Here is a 22805-nt window from a genome sequence, read left to right as displayed (position 1 = left end):
TAATGGGTTAGTAGTGAAATAACACACGTAAAGATTTTTTTCCTCATTTGAGGACTGCTTTTTCTAAGTTCGCGCACAAACTCCTTTTTATAACGGGTAGGCTGCTTTTCTCAGCTGCATACTGTCATTCCTAAATAATCCTAGAGCTAAAAATTTTAAGTGCTGTCACCTAAAATTGCTAAACAGAACTTACTCTTTAATTTGTCTGTCACTCTTTCTGTCACTCCCCTTGCACTTTATGGCGAGGCATTGGTTTAACTGTCATGCCTTGAGTTCGTTTACAATAAAAAAAGAAGGCCCAGTTTTACACTTGTAATGGCCAGAGAATTCAACTACAGCTGCCCAGAGCTATTCTGACCAAAAACTTTGGGGATGAATCCTGCTGAAAGACAGCAAGGGAAGTTACAAATCTTTACTCTTTTTAGATGAATGATCCCTTACCTAAAATCTGTCAATAAGTAGCAAAGACTGGAAAATTAAGAAACGAAAGCTAGAGATACGTTTAAAATCTGGTCATCCCAACCCTTTATTATGACTGTGCTTTAAGCAAATGAATTGCTGTAGTGCCATGTTCAGTCGTGCTTCGTAAAGTCCGGTGAGCAGCTGCATTTGGAGTTCTTAATAGAAGATGTGAAGAACTTGCAAAAATCAATGGCCACAAAATGACTAACTATTCTACTTGACTTTCACCTATTAGGTATTATCTCACTTGGGGAAAAAACATTTGGAGGGGAATAATTTGCTCTGTTTACTAGTCATTTTCTTACTCCCTAAGCACAGAATTTCTCAGAGCAGTTTGTTGGTTTAACTATGAGGATTCTGTTTGGACTCCACATTTCTGGTTAAATGCTCAGTGTGGTGCCGCTAAAGGATGATGCAGGTTCCAGAGGGGAAGGAGAGGATGCAAGGTGAACGTTCTGGGGGGCACACAGAGTAAGGTGTAATAGGGTCACAGGAAGAGTCAGAGTAAATTTCGGTTTAATCTCTCCATTACTGTCCCAAATCCTTTCTGATTATTGCAGGCGGTCCTTGGGTAGAGATAAGGAAAAAGGAAGTGGATCCCTGTATTCCAATGTTATGAGATTATCTCTTCCTGCTGAAACGGGCTCATAGGCCTGGGGAGGGACTGTGACACCACCACTATTTGACTTGTTGCCACAGCTGTGCTCCCATGCCAGCTCCTCAGCCCCTGTCAAAGTGAAGACACACTTCCCTGTCACCCATGTCAGCCCGGGTCCTAGGCCACAGAGCACATGCAGCTTGTGTGCTCTGTTTGTTTGAGACTTTAATAAGGCAGGGTTTTGTTTTATGTATTATTCATTACATGGGGTGGAGCACAAAGGAAGGTGTGTAGTGCAGATTGAGAGCCATCCTGCGTCTCTTTACTGTGCTGTTCAAAAAACCACCCTCTTCTCCTGCCCTTGCTGTGGGGCTGGAAATTAGCCTGACTCCTGCACCTCCTTGATTACGCATCCACACTGTCCTGTTCTCCACTGAGCTCAGACTTCATTCTGGGGGACAAGGGTAGTGGGGGGAGGGGCAAGGCCAACCTCCAGAACTACTGCCCATCAGATGGAGCCCCAGACAGGTCTGATTTTTACAGGTAGTACATGTCTCAGGCCTGCATGCTGAGATCTCTGCAACAATAATGGCCACTGTCTTTTTAAAGTCTTTTAAAATGAACAACTTGATTTTTAAAGCGAAACTATTTAAGGAAATAATATTAGGAGAAGTTGAGGGACATAAAACATTTTAAACACTAGATTTCATATTTTCCTTAGCATATGAGTTCAGTTTTGGAAAAGTGAACAGGGTGACTTTTTCCGGGTCTTTAATGAGAGGATCAACATTTGGAGAGTACATGCTTCCCTCTGCGAAAGTTATTTTCTGGGCAACTCTGTGGGAGTTGGCACTATTAATTTTATGTTAATCTTCTGGTGGAGAAATGTTCTATGATAGCTGATGATCCCTACAGCTTGGCTTATGTTTGACACTTTCACATGGCCCCCTCCACCCCTTTCCCTACTCCCAGGTCAGAGCCAATATTTTTCTGACAGGCTTCATTTCTCTTCTCCTCCTCAAATTTTAGTTAAAGTCCATTTTGGGAACTTGTGCCTATAGTTGAAAAAAAAAAAAAAAGATATTTATTGATGAGAATCTTTGCTCTAATATATAATTAATGAGTGAGAACTCTGTGTCCAAGATGCTTTTTAAGTGCCAACAAAGTGTTTAAATTTATATACTAAAGTCTTCATTTTTTTCTTAAACCTTTTGGACTTGCACAGTGCATTTATCAAGTATGATTCTGAAAGTTCTTATATGGGCAATGTGCAGCGTGGGCTTAATAGATAACATTAATAAACTCACACTTAATAACAACACTAAAAGCCACTTCCATCTGGATTTACTGGCAATAAAAGGAGACATTACAGAACTTTGGGAATTTGGTCCAGGCGCCGAATACTAATCTTAGATTGTGGAATCTAACTACTTGGGAAAACAAAGCAATCAAGAACAGGCTTTTGGTAAAAGCTTTGCACTGCGGATTAATAATTAATGTGTTAAATGTACTTTGTAATAAACTATATCATAAAGGATTACTTTTGATAGCAGAATTGGCAGTATACCCCAGCATGGCTTCATTGACTCAACCTTTCAATTTTACTTGCTAGATTTATTGGGTTAAACTACAATGAACCTATTATAGGCCTATTTTAACTTGTTTAGAAATCATGATTAATTTAAAAATATGATGGAGACTGCAAAATTATATAAAAATTGGCAAAGATACAAAACAAATAACAAGACAGTCTTTAAAAGAGAAAGTGGCTTAATCTACATTTAAGGTAAATAAGAAGTATTCAGTTGGAAAAACATTTCAAAGGAACAAATTAATGTTTTTCATTCAAGAAAATGTTGAAGTTAGTGCTATATGCTTACTATATGGATAAAAAAGATGAAATATTCAGTAAGTTAGTCTAAAAATAGTCAAATCTTTTAGAAACAAGTGGCAACATATAATTTACATCAGTTTTGAAGTCAGAAATTAGAAGTAGGCACTTAAATGTCTAGAAGATTGAGAACACATCCTCTTTTGTAATGTTTTTGAGTCTAGAACTCTCAGCATTTTTTCAGATATTGAATATAAATCCAAACAGAATCTTTGAGAACACGTAGAGAATGGAAAACCAAATAGACTATCTCTTAGGAAAGTGAATTTTATCTCCCTAATCTTTGCCTCAATCTTAAGGAAATTGCATTTATTTTCATATTTATAGGGCACTCACTCCATTTTCAGAAGAGTGATATTCAAGGATCATGCTGGAGTTAAGTCATAGGGTTACTACGAAAATCTATAATTCACCACTTGTTTTGAGGGTCCCTTAATCTCTCTCTCTTTTTTTAAAAATAAAAGTTATTTTATGGAGCGTATTCCTGATTTGAGGTCTTAGAATTTCTCTTATACTCATCTGTAATTTTTATTTTTCAGTTACAGTTGATGTGGAATATTATATTGATTTCAGATGTATAACATAGTGATTAGACATTTATATAACTTACGAAATGATCACCCTGATAAATCCAGTACCCGTCTGACACCATACGTATTTATTACAATACTACTGACTATATTCCCCATGCTATACTTTACATTCCCATGACTATTTTGTCACTACAAATTTGTACCTCTTACTCCCCTCCCCACCTTCACCTAGACCCCCAGCCCCTCAGCCCCCCAAACCAACAACCATCAAAATACTCTTTATCTATGAACTTGTTTCTATTTTGTTTGTTCATTTATCCTGTTCTCTAGATTTTACATATAAGTAAAATCGTATGGCATTTGTCTTTCTCTGTCTGACTTCCTCCGCTCAGCACAATACCCACAATATCCATGTTGTAGATGTCAAAATTTCATTGTTTTTTATGGCTGAGTAATAATGCATTGCATATATAGAGGGTGCCAAAAAAATGTATACACATTTTAAGAAAGGAAAAAACTGTATTAAAATTGTAATGCTCAATATATACTGATAACAAAAGATGAATACAAGTCATGTATATACATTTTTTAGGCAGTATGCACCTCTTCTTTATCCATTGATAGACATCCACGTTGCCTCCACATCTTGGCTATTGTAAATAATGCTGCAGTGAACATGTAGATATGCATGTCCCTTCAAAGTGGTATGTTGAGTTTCTTTGGATGAATATCCACAAATGGAATTAATGGATCCTTGCTTGTCTCTTATTATAACCTTTGTTTTAAAGTCTATTTTGTCTGATATAAGTATTGCTACCCCAACTTTTTAAAAATTTGTTTTCATTTTCATGAAATATCTTTTCCCCATCTGTTTAATTTTAGTCTGTAAGTGTCTTTTGATCTGAAGTGAATATCTTGTAGGCAGCACATGTAAGGGTCTTGTTTTCTTATCCATTCATCCACCCTATATTTTGATTGGAGCATTTAATTCACTTATATTTAAAGCAATTATTAATAGATATATAGTCATTGCCATTTTATTGTCCGTATTTTTTATCTTTTTTTTTTTCTTCTTAAGGAAGTCTCTTTAACATTTCTTATAATACTGGTTTGGTGGTGATGGACTCCTTTAGATTTTCTTTCTGGGAAGCTCTTTATCTGTCCTTTGATTCCAAATGATAGCTTTGCTGAGTAATCTTGGGTAACTTTGGGTGTGTGTCCTTGTTTTTTATCATTTTGAATATTTCCTGCCAATCTCTTCTGATCTGCAAAGTTTCTGTTGAGAAATCAGCTGACAGTCTTATGGGAACTCCCTTATAGGTAACCAACTGCTTTTCTCTTGCTGTTTTTAATATTCTCTCTTTGTTTTTCAAATGTTGGCATTTTAATTATTATGTGTCTTAGTGTGGGCCTTTTGGGTTTCATCTTGTAAGGGACTCTCTGCATTTCCTGGACTTGTATATCCATTTCCTTCTCCAGTTTAGGGAAGTTTTCAGTCATTATTTCTTCAAATAGGTTTTCAATTCCTTGCTTTCTTCTCCTTCTGGTATCCTTATGATGCAAATGTTGGTACGTTTGATGTTGTCCCAGAGGCCCCTTAAACTCTCCTCATTTTTTTGGATTCTTTTTTCTTTTTTGCTATTCTGATTGGGTGTTTTCTGCTGCCTTATCTTCCAAATCACTGATTTGATCTTCTGCTTCATCTAATCTATTGATTCCTTCTAATGTATACTTTATTTCCCTTATTTTATTCTTCAATTCTGACTGGTTCTTTTTTATGTTTTCTATCTCCATTTTTATGTTTCCTATCTTTTTGTTGAAGTTCTCTCTGAGACCACTGAGCATCCTTATAACAAGTGTTTGGAACTCTGTGTCTGGTAGATTGCTTGTCTCCATTTCATTTCTTTTTCTGGAGCTTGTTCTTTTCTTTCATTTCGGTTATGTTTCTTTGTCTCCCCATTTTGGCTGCCTCCCTGTGTTTGTTTCCATGTATTAGGTAAAGCTGCTATGTCTCCCAGTCTTGGTAGAGTGTCCTTGTATAGTAGGTGTCCTGTGAGGCCCAGTGGAACAGGTGTGTCACTTGTGTGGTTTGTGTGTGCATTCCTGCTATAGTTGAGCCTTGGTTGCTGTTTGCATGTCAATGAGAGGGATTGACCCTCAGGCTGATTGGTTGTGAGGACTGGCCCTGACTCCAGTGGAGTTGCTGCTGTGCAGGAGCTAACTCTGGAGCAGGATTCACTTTAGCAGGGCTCTGGTGCCTGCCCAGTCTGCCCTTTGGGTGTATTGTTTGTGGAGGTGGTTGGGTGTTACTCTGGTGTTGTCAGAAGCTGGCCACCAGGTGTGTTGGTTCTGGGGTCTCTTGAGAGGGGCTTCAGTGCAGGCCACATTCAGCTGCTGCCTGTGCCGTGCCTGGGGCCACTTGGTATGAGCCACAAAGTGATCTTCAGATAGCTGCTGCTTGTGATGAGCTTGGGGCTGCTTAGCAAGAGGTACTAGGCATACAGAGGCCATATGTTGCTTTTTGGAGGTTTCTGAACCTGTGAGAAAGCTTAGGAAAGTCTGTAGCATGAGTCAAAACAGGTGATTTATAAGGAAAAGCCACTAGGGTGGCTTGGGTGGGCCCACAAATTGGGTGGGGCGGGGTCTCAGAGTGAGAGTCTCTTAATCCTTACTCTCAAGTAATAATAATCTCATACATATATAGAATTTTACATGTTGCAAAGAGCTTTTGTTTTTCAATCTTATAATGCTGTTCATTATTTTAAAAACTCACATGAAATAATACTATATCAATAAGTAAATAGTTAAAATGAAAAAAGTATAATACTGATACGAGTGGTGACTTTTGTGGAAGTAAGAAAGATTGGGGTATTCATCAGAGTGGACTTTAGCTCACTAAGGACTTTTATACACACTATTTCATTTATCCTTAAAACAACCTTGAAACACTTGTAAACTGCAGTTTGTGTAGGAAGCTCCTCTACATTTATTTCACAAATAGTTGAGAACCCACTATATTTCAGGTACTTGGGGTATGTCAGTGAACAAAGTCCCTGATCTCATAAAGCTGATACTCCAGTGGGGAGTACAAATAATGAATAATAGATGTAAAAATAAGTGGATTATATACGATGTTAGAAGCCAATAATTGCTATAAAAAAGGAAAAGAAAAGCTTTGAAGGAAGTGAGGGATTATCCATGGGAATACCTGGGTGAAGAGCATCCAAGATGAGAAACCAGTCAGTGCAAAGACCCTAAAGCAGGCACTTGGCTGGCCATTCAAGGAAATGCAAGGTGGCTGGTGGGGTTGGAGCAGAGTATAAAGAAGAGATAAGGACAGACAGATAAACACCATTGTAAGGTTTTCGGGTCTTTTTTGAGGAGAAATGCGGAAGCTTTATAGGATTTTGAGCAGACTAGTAACACAATCTCACTTTGGTTTTAGAAGTTCCACCCAGCTGTTATGTTGAGATAGCATGTGAAAGACAGTGTATCTGGAAGCCCAGTCAGGAGGCCCAGGCAATAATCCAGGAGAGGGTAGAGGTGGTTTGGATGAAAGAAAGTGCAATGGAAATAGTGAGAAACAAAATTTGAACATATTTTGAGAGGAGTCAGTAGGATGTCCTGAGAGATTGGATGAAGGTCAAGAGAGAAAGTCATGTGAAGAAAGACTCCAGGGTTCTTTGGACTGAACACCTGGAAGAACGGAGCTGCCATGAGCTGAAATGAGGGAAAGGCTGCAGGTAGAAAAGGTTTGCAGGGAAAGGTTAGGAGTTCAGAGGTAGACATATGGCTTGATATATCTCTAAGTATATCTGGGTCAACTGTCCAATAGGAAAATAGATGTGTGAATCTGGAGTTTGGGAGAGAAATCTGGAATGGATCTATGTATTTGGGAATTGTGAGCATGTTGATGATATTTAAAGCCTAGAAATGGATGAGAAAGCCCAGGCAATGAGAGTAGAGAGAGACAAAGGCCATGGACCCAGTCTCTCTTTATGCTGCAGGCATTAAACATATACGTAGAGGAATAATGGTGTGATTGCAATTGTGAGAAAGTGCTATGAAAGAAAAGCTCATGGGGCTCTGAGGTATAAGACTTTCAGGGGCAGCCTCCCAAAGAAATTGGCGTTTGCAAGGAGACCTGAAGGATAAGTAGAAAAGAGTTAGCCTGAAAAAAGGAGGAGAGATTGGTGAGGAGAGCCAGGACAGAACAATAGCATGAGCAAGTGACCTGGGGCAGGATGGGACCTGGTGTGTTTGCTGAACAGAGCATCGCCAACTGTGTTTACCAGGGGAAGGTGATGTGAAATGAGGTTAAAGAGCAAGGTAGGGGCCAGATTAAGCAAGGGGCTACAGGCCAAGAGAAGATTTTGAATTTACGAGCAATGGCAAGTCATTCAAAATGCTAAGAAGAAAACGAGTATAAAACAATGGATTAAAATCCTTTAGCTAGAAAGAAGTTAATAATGAAGTGTATCAAGGACATTATAATAGAAGTTTCTACTTAATGTGTACGTTAAAGACAGTGGAAAGCAGGCAGAATGACAAAGTTGCAAAAAAAGACTTAAGGTACAACAATTTAAACCAAAACAAGGTAGGATTGTGAGTAATATTTAATATTATAGTTATTTTATTTAAAAAGAATTTGTTTTATACCCACAAAAGCTAAAGAAGAATAATAGAAAACAGGTATGGTATGCCTGGTGGTGTGGCCTTCAGATTGAAAGTTGCAAACGCCTTTTTAAATTGGAAAGAAGAACAGAATCAGTCATGTAACACAATGAGTGATATGAAAAAACCAGGTAGCTGGTCCTGTTTGTCCTGTGTTGTAATGTTAGTACAGGTCATGGTTAATGAGTGGTGACAAGCTATTTTCTATCTACTCAGAGACTCCAAAAAGAAAAAAAGCCTCTACTAAAGATGTTGGAGAGGTAAAAGGAAAAAATTTTGACATTATAATACATTAAAGTGAATTTTGTGAGCTTGCCTTTTCTGAAAGTCTTTAGAAGTTGGACAGACCAAAGGTTCACCATGTTCAAAACAAGTAGCTATGGTGAATTTTCGTGTGTTTTGCTGGTTGGACTTATTAGTTGTAATTGCCCCCACCTAGGAAATCATTCTAGGGTCTGGTAGTGAAGAGAGTTAGCATAGTTAGCATAGATGAAAGAAATAACACTGGAAGTTTGCAATATTTTGCAGCAAGAGTTACCCGGGGTCATGACGGGAGCTTTGAAGACAATAGCATATCATTCAGGGAGTTCTTTAGGCTCTTGTCACAAGATACGCATTTAAATCTACGAGGCAGATTCTCATCTACTTGGGAAAGTACAAGGAAAGGGGAGGGACATGAGTCTTCTAACCCCATGTTTTTGTGAATATAATGAACAGCTAATCCTGAATCAAAGGGAACATCTTAAATACCTTTTGAGAAATCTAAGATTCCTTGACAACTAAATACTAAATAATTTTATGGAAATGTCTTAAAGAACAATCACATTAACTCATTCATTCATTCATTCATTCATTCATTCATTCAAAAAATGGTAATTGAGCTCCTTCTTTGTGTCAGGAGCAATGCTGAATGCTTGATTGGTCCCCATCCTTATGGAGTTTACACTAGTGGGGAAAACAAATAATAAACAAGGAAATGAACAAATTTGATTTGTCCTAAGAAAGTAACACACTTTCTTGGGAAGGTGGAAATAATGGGTTGGGCTGGGGCAGAGGAACCATCTGAGATCAGGGGTTTTGGGGTTTCCCTGGAGAGCTTGGTTACATTTGAGCTAAGACCTGAGAATGAGAAGCGTATAGTCTGAGGCATTAGACCATTCCAAGTCACGTGTCCTGTGCGAGGTTAAGTGGCTTCAATTTAATTCTGTTCTTTTAAAAAATTGCCTTTATGTCAGTTTATGACAACTTTTAGAAAGCCTAACAATCCTGCCATTAAAGTTACAGCTTTGATTTACTTACAGGTATAATCCTTTATCAGCATCTATTTGCGACTATTTTAATGCAATGTAAACTTGGTACCTATACCACAATAATTCCTAGTACAGACAATAGGAAAAGAATCATTTGCTAAATAAAATGTTCACAAACAATTTGCACATTCAACTGTAGAGGGAGTGAATATTCATAACAGGAAAAATTCTGCGTAAAGTGAACCTAATGGTTACTAGGGATTTAGAAATTTGGAAACATCATCAAAATACAAACATTGGTATATTACCAAGAATGCATATTATTCTGTATTATTAACTCATAAAAAAATCTCAATTTTTACTGCAATTGGATTTTGAATGCGCAACAGTCTCATGCCATTTAACTAGAACACATTTATCTAGATACAAATAGATACATTAATTTCCATAAAAGTGTTATCTTTTTACAGTATATTTAATTCAGATCCAGTTTCTATTTCCACTAAAATAATTGCTTATAATACACAGACTCGATTTTATATGACTAATTAGTTCAGTGTATGGAAAAAAAAATAGGTTTGCAGGTAATATTGAAATTAAATATGTTAATCTGTACCTCTGTGTGCACATTTTATATGAACTTTAATTTGCCAAATAAATTATAGTTCTGTGTTTATAAGGTGCCCTTGAAAGAGTGTCCTATTTTTGAGCACTAATACCATCGGGAAACAAATATACAAAGCTTTTAGCTATAGGCTACACTTGCATAAATTAAGGAAAGAGCAGTTGGTTTGTAAGTATCCGTAGCTTTTTAAACACTGAAATTTTAACACGATTATTTTGAGTATGGTCACTAATATTAAGATAATAAATAATATTTAGTTTCAATATTGCACCCTTCAGCCAGGGCATAAATTCATTTTGAATGCTGTGTTGAATTAATGTATAATAAACATACTGCAGTTTGCTATCAGGAATTCTCGATGAAATGCAGGAAGTCAGTTCTTTGCTTATGCATTAGCACTGCCAGTCTTGCTCTGTTTAATTTTAGCTATTTATAAAATTGCTCTACTGACATTCCTCTTTATTTTAATGTGATTGTTTTAAGGTTAACCAGAAATGGTATGGTGTGTTTTCTGAAGTAGGTTATAAGTGCTGATGTAGAAATACAGGTCCTTAACAAAAATCCCTTTCCCCATTAGCCACCTGCAATCAGGACACTCAGCTGCCTAATTGAGGAATAGTGGTGTTCCCTGTAGGGTAGGGGTCTGCAAAGTCACTGTGTACCAGGAGCTGTTGAGTGTTTCAGAAGGGAGTTGGATCACAGAATACTTGTGAAAACAATGTTGCTGATGGAAGTAGAATGATAATACCGTGTTTCCCCAAAAATAAGACCAAACTGGAAAATAAGCCCTAGCATGATTTTTCAGATGACATCCCCTGAACATAAGCCCTAATGCGTCTTTTGGAGCAAACCTTAATATAAGACCGGATCTTATTTTTGGGGAAACAAATGGTAGTTGCAGCAATTGCTACCTGCTTTGGAGATAAATTACAACTGTATTTAAAATGTTATTTATTATTGTTGTATAGGTTCGTTCCTTTTTATGACATTTATTTAAATAACAACTCACAGGACTTTTGGCTTAAATGTGGTTCAGAGTTTTGAATCCGGGTGAAGGAGTGCAGTGAATTCCCTAATAGTATCCAGGTTTGCACCTAAAGGAGATAGCAAAGGAGGCTTCAAAGACAAAAGAGCTGGTATTACTCTGTATCAGTCATCTTTGGCTGCTGTGGCAAAACACTACAGACTGGGTGGCTTAAACAACAGAGATTTATTGTATCACAGTTCTGGAGGCTGGAAATCCAAGCTTAGGGTGCCAGCATGGTCAGGTTCTGGTGGGAGCTCTCTGTTTGGTTTGCACATGGCTGCTCCAATATTGTGATTTATAATAAGAAATATATATTTGGTCTTCTTCCCAGTGTCTGGCACAGAGCTCCTAAAATCCTTGGAATTTCCTAAGTGATGACAGCAACAATAGTGTCTCTTGTTATGTTAATGAGGTGACTTTTGGACCCCACCCAAGGGTGGGGGCTGGTTGCCAAAAGGAGTCAACCATGTGGCAAGAGGATTGAAATTTCAGTCCCAACCCCTGATGTTTCCTGAGAGGGGAGAGAATCTTGAGGTTGAATCAATCGCCAATGGCTAATGACTTAGTCAGTCATGACTATAATGAAGCCTTCATAAAACCCCAAAAGGACAGCTGGGTGGCCCCTTTTCTCAGAGAGCTTCCATTTTGGGGTACCAGAACACTTCCACATGCCATTGGGTTGGCCTCAAGCTCCTCAAGGACAGAAGCTCCTTCCTCTGGCTATTGATTTGTATCCCTTAATATCCTTTGTAATAAACTAGTAATCTAATGAGTAAATGGGGTTTCCTGAGTTCTGTGAGCCATTCCAGGAAATTAGCCGAAACCAAGGAGTGGTTAGTGGGAACCTCTGATTTATGACCAGTGGGCTAGAGGTACAACGTTGACTCGTAATTGGCATCCTGAGTTGGAGGGAGTCATTGGAATCTCCAATTTGTAGCAGGTAGGTCAGAAGCTCAGTAACAATCTGGGTTTGTGACTGGCATCTGAAGTGGAGAGTGGTTTTGTGGGACTGAGCCCTTTACCTGTGGGATCTGATTTTATCTCCTGGTAGATAGTGTCAGAATTGGGTTGAAATCCCAGACTCACTGGTGGTGTCTGAGAATTGTTTGTTAGCAAAGAGAGTCAGCAAGCACTGGTGTCTCTTCTTATAAGGACACTAGTCCTATTGGATCAGGGATCCACACTTATGACTTCATTTAACCGTCCATAAAGGCCCCATCTCCAAATATGGTCACATTGGAGGGTTAAGACTTCAGCATACGAATTTTTAGGAGACACAATTAAGTTCATGGCATACTCTAAATTATTTAATGTGGCTTTTAAATAGGGGTTTCTATATTTTTATTTTTTAGTACAAATGATCCCTTTGGCAGTTTGGTAAAGTCTATAGGTTCCTTCTCAGAATAAAGTTATTAAATGCATAAAGTAAATAACATAGGATTACCAAGGAAACCAATTATATGAAAAGGCAGTTAGCAAAATATTAAAACCTTGTAATTTAGAAATATATGAGTTTTTTTTTTTATTATTAACACATTAAATAACATGCTCTAGTAGTTTGTCTAATAACTGCCATAATTTTGATATAGTGATGGGTAAAATTACATTTTGAAATATTTGCAATAACTAGAAATAATTTGAACATGTTTGTGATTTTTGTTGGTGACAAAAATCACAGGTACTGTTAATACTATTGTGATTGGGTCCTGACATTCATAATGGAAGGACATGCAATATTTTAATTAGAGTTTATGAAAATAAGTGTATAATTTTTATTCTTACGCAAATTCAAAGACTTTTTTAATTCTATGCATGAGCCACAAGTTAAGAACCCCTGGATAGGTCACTTTTTAAAATGTGTTTGCAATTTTAAAATTTGTTTTTATATTAGAAATACTTATGATCATAAAAATATGACAGCTTTATTATACTTAATAATTAATAATTATTCATAGTTTTTTATTATAGTAGAATTTGGTTTTAAAGAATATTTTAAAAGTTGTGAATTTCAGCTGGGTTGAGTGGGCTATACTTAGTATAAGGTAAGGTTAAAATGGTAAATTATTTTAACAAGTAGCTCCACTTATAAAGGAATTATTATAACATGAGAATCCATTTTTAAAATCACTTGCCAAGTACAGACATATTTCCTTTTTGTAACTGACTGATTTAGGAAAGCTATATATTTTGTAAGCATTACTAAAATTCCCATCAAAGAAGAAATAAATCTGGGCTCGCACCATATGAAATAGTGCATCTATGATTTTATCTCACAGTAGTTTCTGAGCTTGGTCCTTTCAGAAAAGGAAAATATGTAACCCAAAGCAAAATCATTTTCCTTACTGGAAACAAAAGACTCCCAAATAAGCCAACCTAAGAGGAAACTGTATATTAAGGAAGCATGGTTGGAATGTTGAGAAGTTCTACTTTAGTGAAAGCTCTGAAATGCCCTTAGGGAGTTAAGCTCTGGACAAAGAATTTAGGGTGCATTTGAAAAATTTACAATACCCAGCCTATGTTAAGGACAGAAGGCTTGATGAAATGAATCAGTTATGAAATGCTTTCATCTCAGAGGCATACCCAGGCTGCTGTTTCCTTCAGCAGAAGTCCAAGATGGGATGTGTAACAAGAACAGCAGCTGGGCCTATTTAGGTCAAGTTGAAGGACATAACTCTTTTCAGCAAAATGGGCACTTAGTATTTGTGACTTTCTGTTCTGTGTTCCTGTCCCCAAAATCTACAAAAAATATTTGACTTCCTTATTTGCATCTGTCTTTTTAGATATTCCATTATCAAATAGAAGAACCCATAGTTATAATAAAAATAATTTGTACGGCACCCAAAACTTGCTTAAGAAATGTATCTTTATTGTGTTTGCTGATCAGATGATAAAATCAAGACTCCAGAGATTAAGTGGTTTGGCCAAGACCACACAACTGGGACCTTGCAGTTTTGGGACTAAGAACCTAAGTTGTGTCTGAATCCCATGTTCTTTTTACTAGACTCTGTGGCCTTATTTAAAACCACCTATGGAATAGACAGTGCCTCACAAGAATCACATTTCAATAAATATTCAATAAACCTATTTATTGAATATTTAGTTAATAAATAAATATTAGTCAAATGGCTACAGTGTGACAGGTACTGTGCGGAGTAGCAACATTATAGTTATGAACAAACAGACACGGTCTCTGTCTAGGTGAAGCTTACAGTCAAGTGGGGCAGGTGTGAAATGTGTAATTCCAGTAAGGTGTGGTGATACAAGAGTGCTATGGGAGTACGTAGGCAGGGCTGGATTTCTTTTTTAATGTAGGCGAATTGAGCTGTGGTCTTCACTGTGTCCTTCACACTCCCGATACACAAGCCTCATCATTCAGAATATGAATTTTGGAGTCTTTCTTCCTGGGTTTCAATCCTTGTTCCTTCATATACTTACTTGGTCTATGATGCTGGCCAAAGTTCTTAATTTCCCTGTTCCTCAGCTTCTTTGCCTGTAAAATGTGATAACAATAGGAGCTACCTCAAAGTTATTGTAGAGATGTAGTGAGATAATCTATCTAAAATGTATAGAATAGTCTCTGATACATAGTAAGCATTTAATAAATGGTAGCTATTATGATTGCTGTTGTTTATTCTTTCCTTAGTACATGACAAGTGTTTCTTGAACCTGCTCTTATAGAATGCCCTGGGTTAATGTCCACAATTGATACTTGCTAATCCTAATGCCATCTGATGCCCTGTGCAGGCCGTGAGGTTTTGATTTTAGGGTGAACTGTCTTTGCAAGTTTTATATCAGTGTGATTGGGTGCATTTCATAAAGCTCTGTCTAATACCCTGATTAAGACTCAGATTTTTACCTTTAGTCTTAAAGGAAGCAGAGATGGGCCTCATATCTTTGTTGAAATTCTGCAATATGCAATTTGAAGTTAGATTGACCTTCAAGCTGACAAAGTAAAATAAACAGTTTTATAAATGAAAATGGCTAATCTGAAATAGATCACAGCTAAGAACTTCATTTTTTATTCATTCTCTTCATACAAGGTTGATATCATACAAGTGAACATCTAATATTGTACTTCATTGTGGGGCTCGCCGAAGATGCAGTTAGAGGAAATTAAGGACACAGTGGACTGGCAGAAACCAGAAAATTATGTCTGTAGTCCCTTATTTCAGAGAGTTATTATTATATTTAAATGTAGTCATGTCTAATTAAAAAGTAGTTACTAAAATGTTACTTTTGGATCCTTTTTCTTTTGAACTCTTCTGGTTTCCTAGAAATCAACTTAAAATGACAGTTTTAATTGTTTTTTATATGGCAGAGTGTCCCATACTTCAGGAAAACTGCATGAAGGTGCATAGATCAGTTGCTTCAAACTCTTATCTCTTAGAGAGTACTCTGTAGCAATTTCATTTTTTTTCAGGAAAGAAAATCTATTAATTAAGAGCCCAAATATTTACCAGAGAAAATATAATAAAAGATAAAATTTTGCAATAGCATGGGAAAGAAATCACAAGATCTAAACGTTTCCTCACACTTGCCTGATAGCTAAGTCTGTGCCTTTGCACAAAGGAGAAGTTTTAAGACTGGTCTAAGGTCCCGTTCCCAGGATTCGTGAGCAGTCTGGCCAACTGACTCTTGTTCTGATTCTGCAGTTCAGGTTCAGGGAAGACTGTAGAACAGGCTGTTAGTGGGGTAAGGCTGAGGGTGATAAGCACTGTGCTCGTGCCTGACTAGACTGGATTGAACTGTGTAGTCATATTATATGTGGTGTAACACTGAGGTTGGTGGTCTAGAAGAGGTGGTCCCCTGCACTTTTCCATAGCACTCTCTGTCTCAGTATGATCCTACACACACAGACACATACACACACTTACACACACACTCACAAACACACGCATGCATGCACAGAAAGCTGAGCATGTAGGAGGCCAGTTGAACTTTCTAAAGGTCTGATGAGACCTTCTCTCAAACTCATGTTATCTTCTTGGTTTTTGATTTTTGGGTCCAGAAGCTTACAACTACAACTGTCCTGGGAAACATTGTTTATCCCTTTGTGTTATTTTTCTTTTGTATATCTTAGAAAAGTAATTCTTCTTGATTTACCCAAGTGGTGCCCTTGCCTAGTCTTTCAATCAAGCTGAACAGATCAACATTTTTATTATGATATTTTTATGACTTTGTATATAATACTTGATTAAATTACACACAGTTTAAGGTAAAATATGTTATACTCAAATGATGTCCCATCTAAATGTCACACTATTAAACATATATCTAACTAAATTAAAACAAAAAATGCATAACAATTGAAAAAATAGAGGGAAATTCTGGCAATGATATCTAATATAGAGATATATTCAAGTACTGACCTAAATTCATATCTAAAAGTCCTACCTTCTTATATACTCTTGGTATTCTTGGAACACTGGTTTCCTGTGATGTGTTGTTTTTTCCTTTCACTTTTTGTGTTAACTTTCCAAAAGGGAGACAACCAAAATATCTTCATTGATTTAAATCTCTCCAGAGACACCCAGTTCCACTGATCGTCTCTTCCCTCTGATTCTCCTCTGCAGAAATTCAGTGTCCAGATGTTTTAGAATCCAGATGGCCTATGAATCCTCTATCACCCAGAAAGGAGGAAAATGTGCATGAAAGTGGAACATTAAAAAAAATAATTTAGCATTGGCGATGGAAAGGCAACACACAGAGCTCAAGGAAAAGCTTTCTTTCCTAAAGCAGCAACTTAATAAAATGCATGTTATCTCTATAAAATGCCCTATCAGCAAGCCAAATTTTCAGCCTTCCTCTTCTTTCCATCACCATTAAAAAGGCTTGCAGAGTTCCACACTGTTTAAAGGGCAGACAGCATGGAAGAACTATCATGTACAATTTAAAGTAGCAGCTAAAATTGGAATGGTCACAAGAAAGCCTGTTTCTTTGCAATTAAATTGACAAGCTGTCTATGATTACCCTCGGGAACTTGGCAGCTGAGTGATAAAAAGACTGCAGAGTGTTGAAAGGTCTAACACAACTTACTAGGTGGACAAAGCCCACATCTGCTTAATATACTGATTGGGAGAGTTGTGGAATATATTTGGCTAAATTAGCCGAGGAGGGATACTAATGATACTTTTCCCCCTGTAAGACCCTCTGCTTAGGACCCATTTTAGATATTACCCACAAATATTTGGAAGCCTGCATTGAAACATAGTTTAGCACAATACCTGATGTTACTTAGCGTGAACCTACCAATACAAACCATCAGAAGAACTGAGCAGAAGCTTAGAAAGAAATAATAAATGAGAAAAACCTCCATCAAATGTTTATGAAGCTTACATATACTTGATATAAAAACTGGGTACCCAAGAGAAGATTTATAGTGACATCAACAACTAAAGAGTTGAAAGAACATGGATGATTTAATGCAAAATATTAGGCAAGAATTACATGGTATTTTCATCCTTGGGGGGGGGGGGGTCCCTTGCGTTTGCTAAAGCTGAAACTTACGTTATAAAGGAGAACACAATAATCAGATTTGGGATGGTAGTAATTTGTGAAGACTGACCATTAAAGCAATGTCTTCTTAATTTTAGTTACTGCATTTCTTAAAAAGGGCAAATGCACCTAAAAATGTGAAGGTTTCTTCTGATGCCTTTCAAAGGTATCAGTAACACTCGATACTGAATTAATGGATGATGACTGTGTCTGCTTGCCTATGTGATTTTTCTAAGGGGTGACGATCGTTTATTTCAGCAAACCTGGAAAATGATTGGTGACTATTTGCAAAGTAGGATTACCCTAAACAGGGTTTCTGAAGCAGAAGTGCACTATATACTTCCTTGGTATTCACTTCAAAACCAGAGATTTGTCAAGGAGTTGGCCAACATTGGCTGGTCTTTGAGACTGTGTGGTACTTCAAGAACATTATCCAAAATGGAAAGCCATTCAAAAGTTCAATCATTTCAACATTTGCTAAAGATTCCTCAATAGTATGTTTGGATTAGTAAAACAAGAATAGCTTATATTGATATAGCACATTACATTTCACAGTGATTTTACCTTCCCCGTTATAGCCCTGCAGAGTAGATTTTGTTGCCCCCATTTTAAAGGTGAAGGAAGGAAAGCCCAGAAAGGTTGAATGACTTGCCTAAGGTCACATAGTAATTGATCGAGCTGAGTCTCTGTGCACTGCAATCAAAGGAAGACAGAACAGGGTCTGATGTGGAGCATAGCATGTTTTAAAAAAAAAAGCCTTCATTTGCAAAATGTAAGTCAACACATTTGTGTAAATTGAACATTCAAACTTCCTTTTTGGGATAACTGGATGAGATGATACATGTCTGCTGATGCCTTTCAGCCAGACTCCTAAGAATCTGAATCTAATTATTGAGGAAAAATACTCGTACTCTTTCCTCCCATCATGTTGAAGGTTATACACTTATGTACTCATTACTTGCTTTTTCTAAGAAAATGTGCATGTGGTAAGAGGGCTGCTATAACATTACTTTTTCCAAATGTCCCTGCTGTTACCAGCTAGTACAATGCCTTGTACACAAGTAGGGTGGAATAAAAGCTTTTTGACACTAATTATGATTTCTGACAGATAGCAACCACATCTTTCTCCAAAACAATGGTTTTAGATTCATCCAACTCTTGATTATCCATGAAAATAGGGACTAGGAATAGCATGGATAATTGAAATCCACAGACAAACACAAACCTCATTTTACAAATAGCTTCAATCTCCTTTCTCAGAAAACCTTTAACTATAGCTAATAACATAATTAGGTTGACTGGTTTGAGGTTTATCTTCCACCGCCCCCTCCACTGGTTGAGGTACTGCTGAGTGGAAAAAGAGTTTACAAAAAATAGGTAACAAGATTAATAAAATTGAGTTAATTTTATAAAAAATAACCAACATCTCTTTGTTTTATTTTGACAACTGTGATATGTGCATGTGAAATGCTTTTCAATGAGAAAGATATATGATAAAAATATATTGTCCATTCTACTCTTCCTCTCCCATCATTGACCCTGATCCCAATTCTTCTGTTGCTCAGATACCTGTATTAAAGCATTGCTTAGTGTTATTTGTGCATTCATTATAAGACTGCAAATAAACTTCCAGCAGTAAGAATACAAAACCCTTAAAAAATATAGCATAGTGTGACAATAAGATCCAGAATGTAGTAGAGTATAATATCTTAGGTTATAGTAATATCGGGTGTTGTGACAGCATTTGAAAACAGTCAGGCTACTTGATATACTTAAAAATATGCTACCTCTTTGCCCAAGAAAAGTATGCTGAGAAATGGAGATAGGAAAATTATTTGAGGATTACAACAGTGCTGCGTTGTATATAAATACAGGGTAGTTTGCGGGTGGGGCAACACCTTCTAGAATTGGAAACCCTAAACAAATCACTGGTTCTCTACCCCATAGCCATTTCTCTTTTTTTCCTTACCAAGATAATTGGGATTTGTTTGGGATAGCTATGTGCTCAGTTAAAAATTTTTACCTCCCCAGATCCTTTTATAGCTAAAGTCATGTGACCTAGTTCTAACTAGTGATATGTAAGCAGAACTCTTCTGGGTGAGGCTGTCAGCATGCTGCTGTTTTCCCATAAAAAGGGACAAACTCAGCTGATGCATAAGTTTGCCTTCCCTTCTTTCTGCTTAGAATACAGACACAATGACATAAAGGGGCCATCTTGTGACTATAAGAAAAAGAAACATGCTAAGGATGAAATAAGTCTCTGGTGGAATTGTAGAGCCACTTAACTAGTCTGCCTCCCCCTAAGTGAAAAACAAATTCCTGATTGGTTAAGCCAGTTGAGAAGGTGCCTGTTACATAAAGGTGAAAGTAACAGAATCTGATACAACAGGTTTGTTAGAGTATAGTTGCTGAGAATGTAGATTCCTAGTACTCTACTTTGTCAGTCAGTTTTATATTCTCTTCATATCCCCTGAAGTCATGACACACTCCACCATAGTTTCTCCCAGCTACTGGTCACACGTTTGTTGGTCAATCCTCTCCGGCTACAGTGATGTTTATAATGGCATTCATAAAGTCCAAGAACTTCCATCAGTTCCTAATTGCCTGGTAATTTTTTGTATTTGGTTTCTCACACGAATTTCTATTTTTTTAAATTAAAGTTTATTGGGGTGACAGTGGTTAGTCAAGTTACATAGTTTCAAGTGTATAATTCTGTAATACATCATCTGTATATCACATTGTGTGTTCACTACTCAGAGTCAGTTCTCCTTCCATCACTATATATTTGACCCCCTTTATCCTACTATCCCCCCTCCCTTTACCCTCTGGTAACCACTAAACTATTGTCTATGCCATCAGTTTTTGTTTCTTTGTTTGTCTTGTTCCTTTGTTGTCTTCAGTTTTATATCCCTCATATCAGTGAAATATGATTCTTGACTTTTTCTGTCTGACTTATTTCGCTCAGCATAAGAATCTCAAGATCCATCCATGCTGTCACAAATGGCACCATTTCATCTTTTCTATGGCAGAGTAGTATTCCATTGTTACACCAATTTCTTAATGGCATCTCAAGTCACCATAAAACTTTTAATATCCAGAGTGAAACATGTATATATTTAGGTGTATACAAACAGATATTTAAAATAGTTCTCATATATATAGCACTCTTAAGAAATCAATGTCATACAGGTCAATGCTGAACAATGTTGCCTGGGATGTTTAATAAAACTTTAACTTTATGAAAAGGTGCATTCTATGGGATAATCTAGAATTAAATTGTGATTACCAATAACCTAATAGAACTATAAATAATGAATGTCACGTCCTTCGCAGGACTTTAAGGTCTGTCTTGGCTATGGTGCACCCGTATAAATCCCGGGCCTGGTTAACGCCGTCAGGCACTAAGTCACCGGTTTGCCTTATAACTGGGCCTTGGAACTGCAGATTAGGGCTCAAGCAAGCTCCGTATATTGAACTATAATCACACATTCACACATTCACTCTCTTGCACATAGAAAGAGACAAATTCCCCTTTTACCTTGGTTAAATTCTCTGGGAGTTACCCTACCTGCAGTAGTTGTCGCAACACTCTCCCGGGTCCCATGCCGTGAAACCTCTTTGAATTTTGACTTGGAGTTGACCTTACTTCTTGAGCCCCACGTTGGGCGCCAGATGTCGTGTCCTGCATGACAAGAGGTGTGGGAAGCAAGAAGGGCAGCGCAGGGTTAAGAAAGACAGTAGCCAAGAGTAGAGTGCACGTGGGGCCAAGGGACTCAAGCCTCAAGGACTGAGCCCCTTTTATTAGTGAACAAATGAGGAAGTAAAGCTTGTTAATCTCAAGGTCTGTGAATTACGTGCCTGCTGGCTGTTTTCCCGAAAGTCCCCATTGTGCTCCAGCACGTACTGTGCCTTCACACACAGGCACAACCCCAGGGAATGGAGTCATTGTTCTGAAACCATCCATTGAAGGGGAGTGACCGATATCATTCCATGGGGCTTCAGTTTGCTGAGGCATCCCCTCAAGGAAGCTTTACTAATATCTTTCCATCAGGCCTCAGTTTGCTGAAACACTCCCTTGTGAAATCCTGGGAAGAGCATGGGGAACACGGTTTGGCAGCTGTAAGGCAACAAATGAAACTTTCTAATACCTGTTCGAGATGGGGAATTATAAAATGATCTCTGTGGTTGGAAAAAGACCATCATGAAGTTAACAAGGAGATCATGAATTAAGTTATCATACAGTGTTTCCCATTGTCGTCTTATGAAAACATCCCAGAGTTTTGAGGCTGGGCTAAATGCCTGTAGCACTTACCACATTACATAAACATTATCTGTGTACATGGAGGTACCCTCCCCCCTACTCCCCAGGTGGCTATAAGCTCCTGGACGGCTGGGACCATTTTTATTCACCTGTTTCCTCAGTGTCTGTCACATAGTGGGTGCTCAGCTCATATTGATTGAATTGAATATGGTGAGATAGGAAAAGCGCTTGAGTAAGGAATTTAGTATTGCAGGCTCTTCTTTTGATTCCTTTGCCTTATGGTTTTCTAGCTAGAGAGAAGGGTAGAATAAATAGATATAGGACAGATTCAGGGGGGTTGACAGTTGTTTTTAGGGGGTTTTAAATAAATCCTGGAAAATCCTCAACAAGCCAGGAAAGATAAATAACTTGTGCTTTTTAGCTTGGGAGGAGCATAGACAGCAAAACTATCATTAAAAAGAATGAATAACCAGTGGGGGAAAAATCCCTAACTGTTTAAAATGTCTGTATACCCATAAATTATGCTTTAAATGGCTTATGGGTATCCTATTAAATATTTCCTTCTTTAGTTTATATGCTAATTTTTTAATAATTTCTGACTATTTTAATAAAACTTTCTGTTTCTGTAAGAAAAGTATAATTGAATGGGAAAACATATAATAGTTGTAGATAATGATGACTAGGGAAAACTTGCTGTTTGGACCATGGGCACACAATAAAGACATCATTATTCAGAGATACAATTTAGAGATAGATTATTTGTGAGGAAGTAATAAATTCAGTCAATAAACAGGCAGTAAACATCAAAGGGTATGAGTACTTTCATTTGTCAGATTACCAACAATTTCTGCCTATTGCTCTATGTAAGGAGAGCTGGCTAGCTCTCCTTCAACAGCCTTCAAAGTTTCTAAGTCAGGGACTGGTTTATAATGTCTGTGGTCACCAGCAGTTAACTAGAGTATCCAGGCAACCAGAGGAGCAGGACATTT

This window comes from Rhinolophus sinicus, chromosome 14 (assembly GCF_057876585.1).
Source record: "Rhinolophus sinicus isolate RSI-liver-muscle chromosome 14, RSI-T2T, whole genome shotgun sequence".
Lineage (NCBI taxonomy): Eukaryota > Metazoa > Chordata > Mammalia > Chiroptera > Rhinolophidae > Rhinolophus > Rhinolophus sinicus.
The sequence above is the reverse complement of the archived record's forward strand: the minus strand, read 5'-3'. Positions refer to the sequence as shown.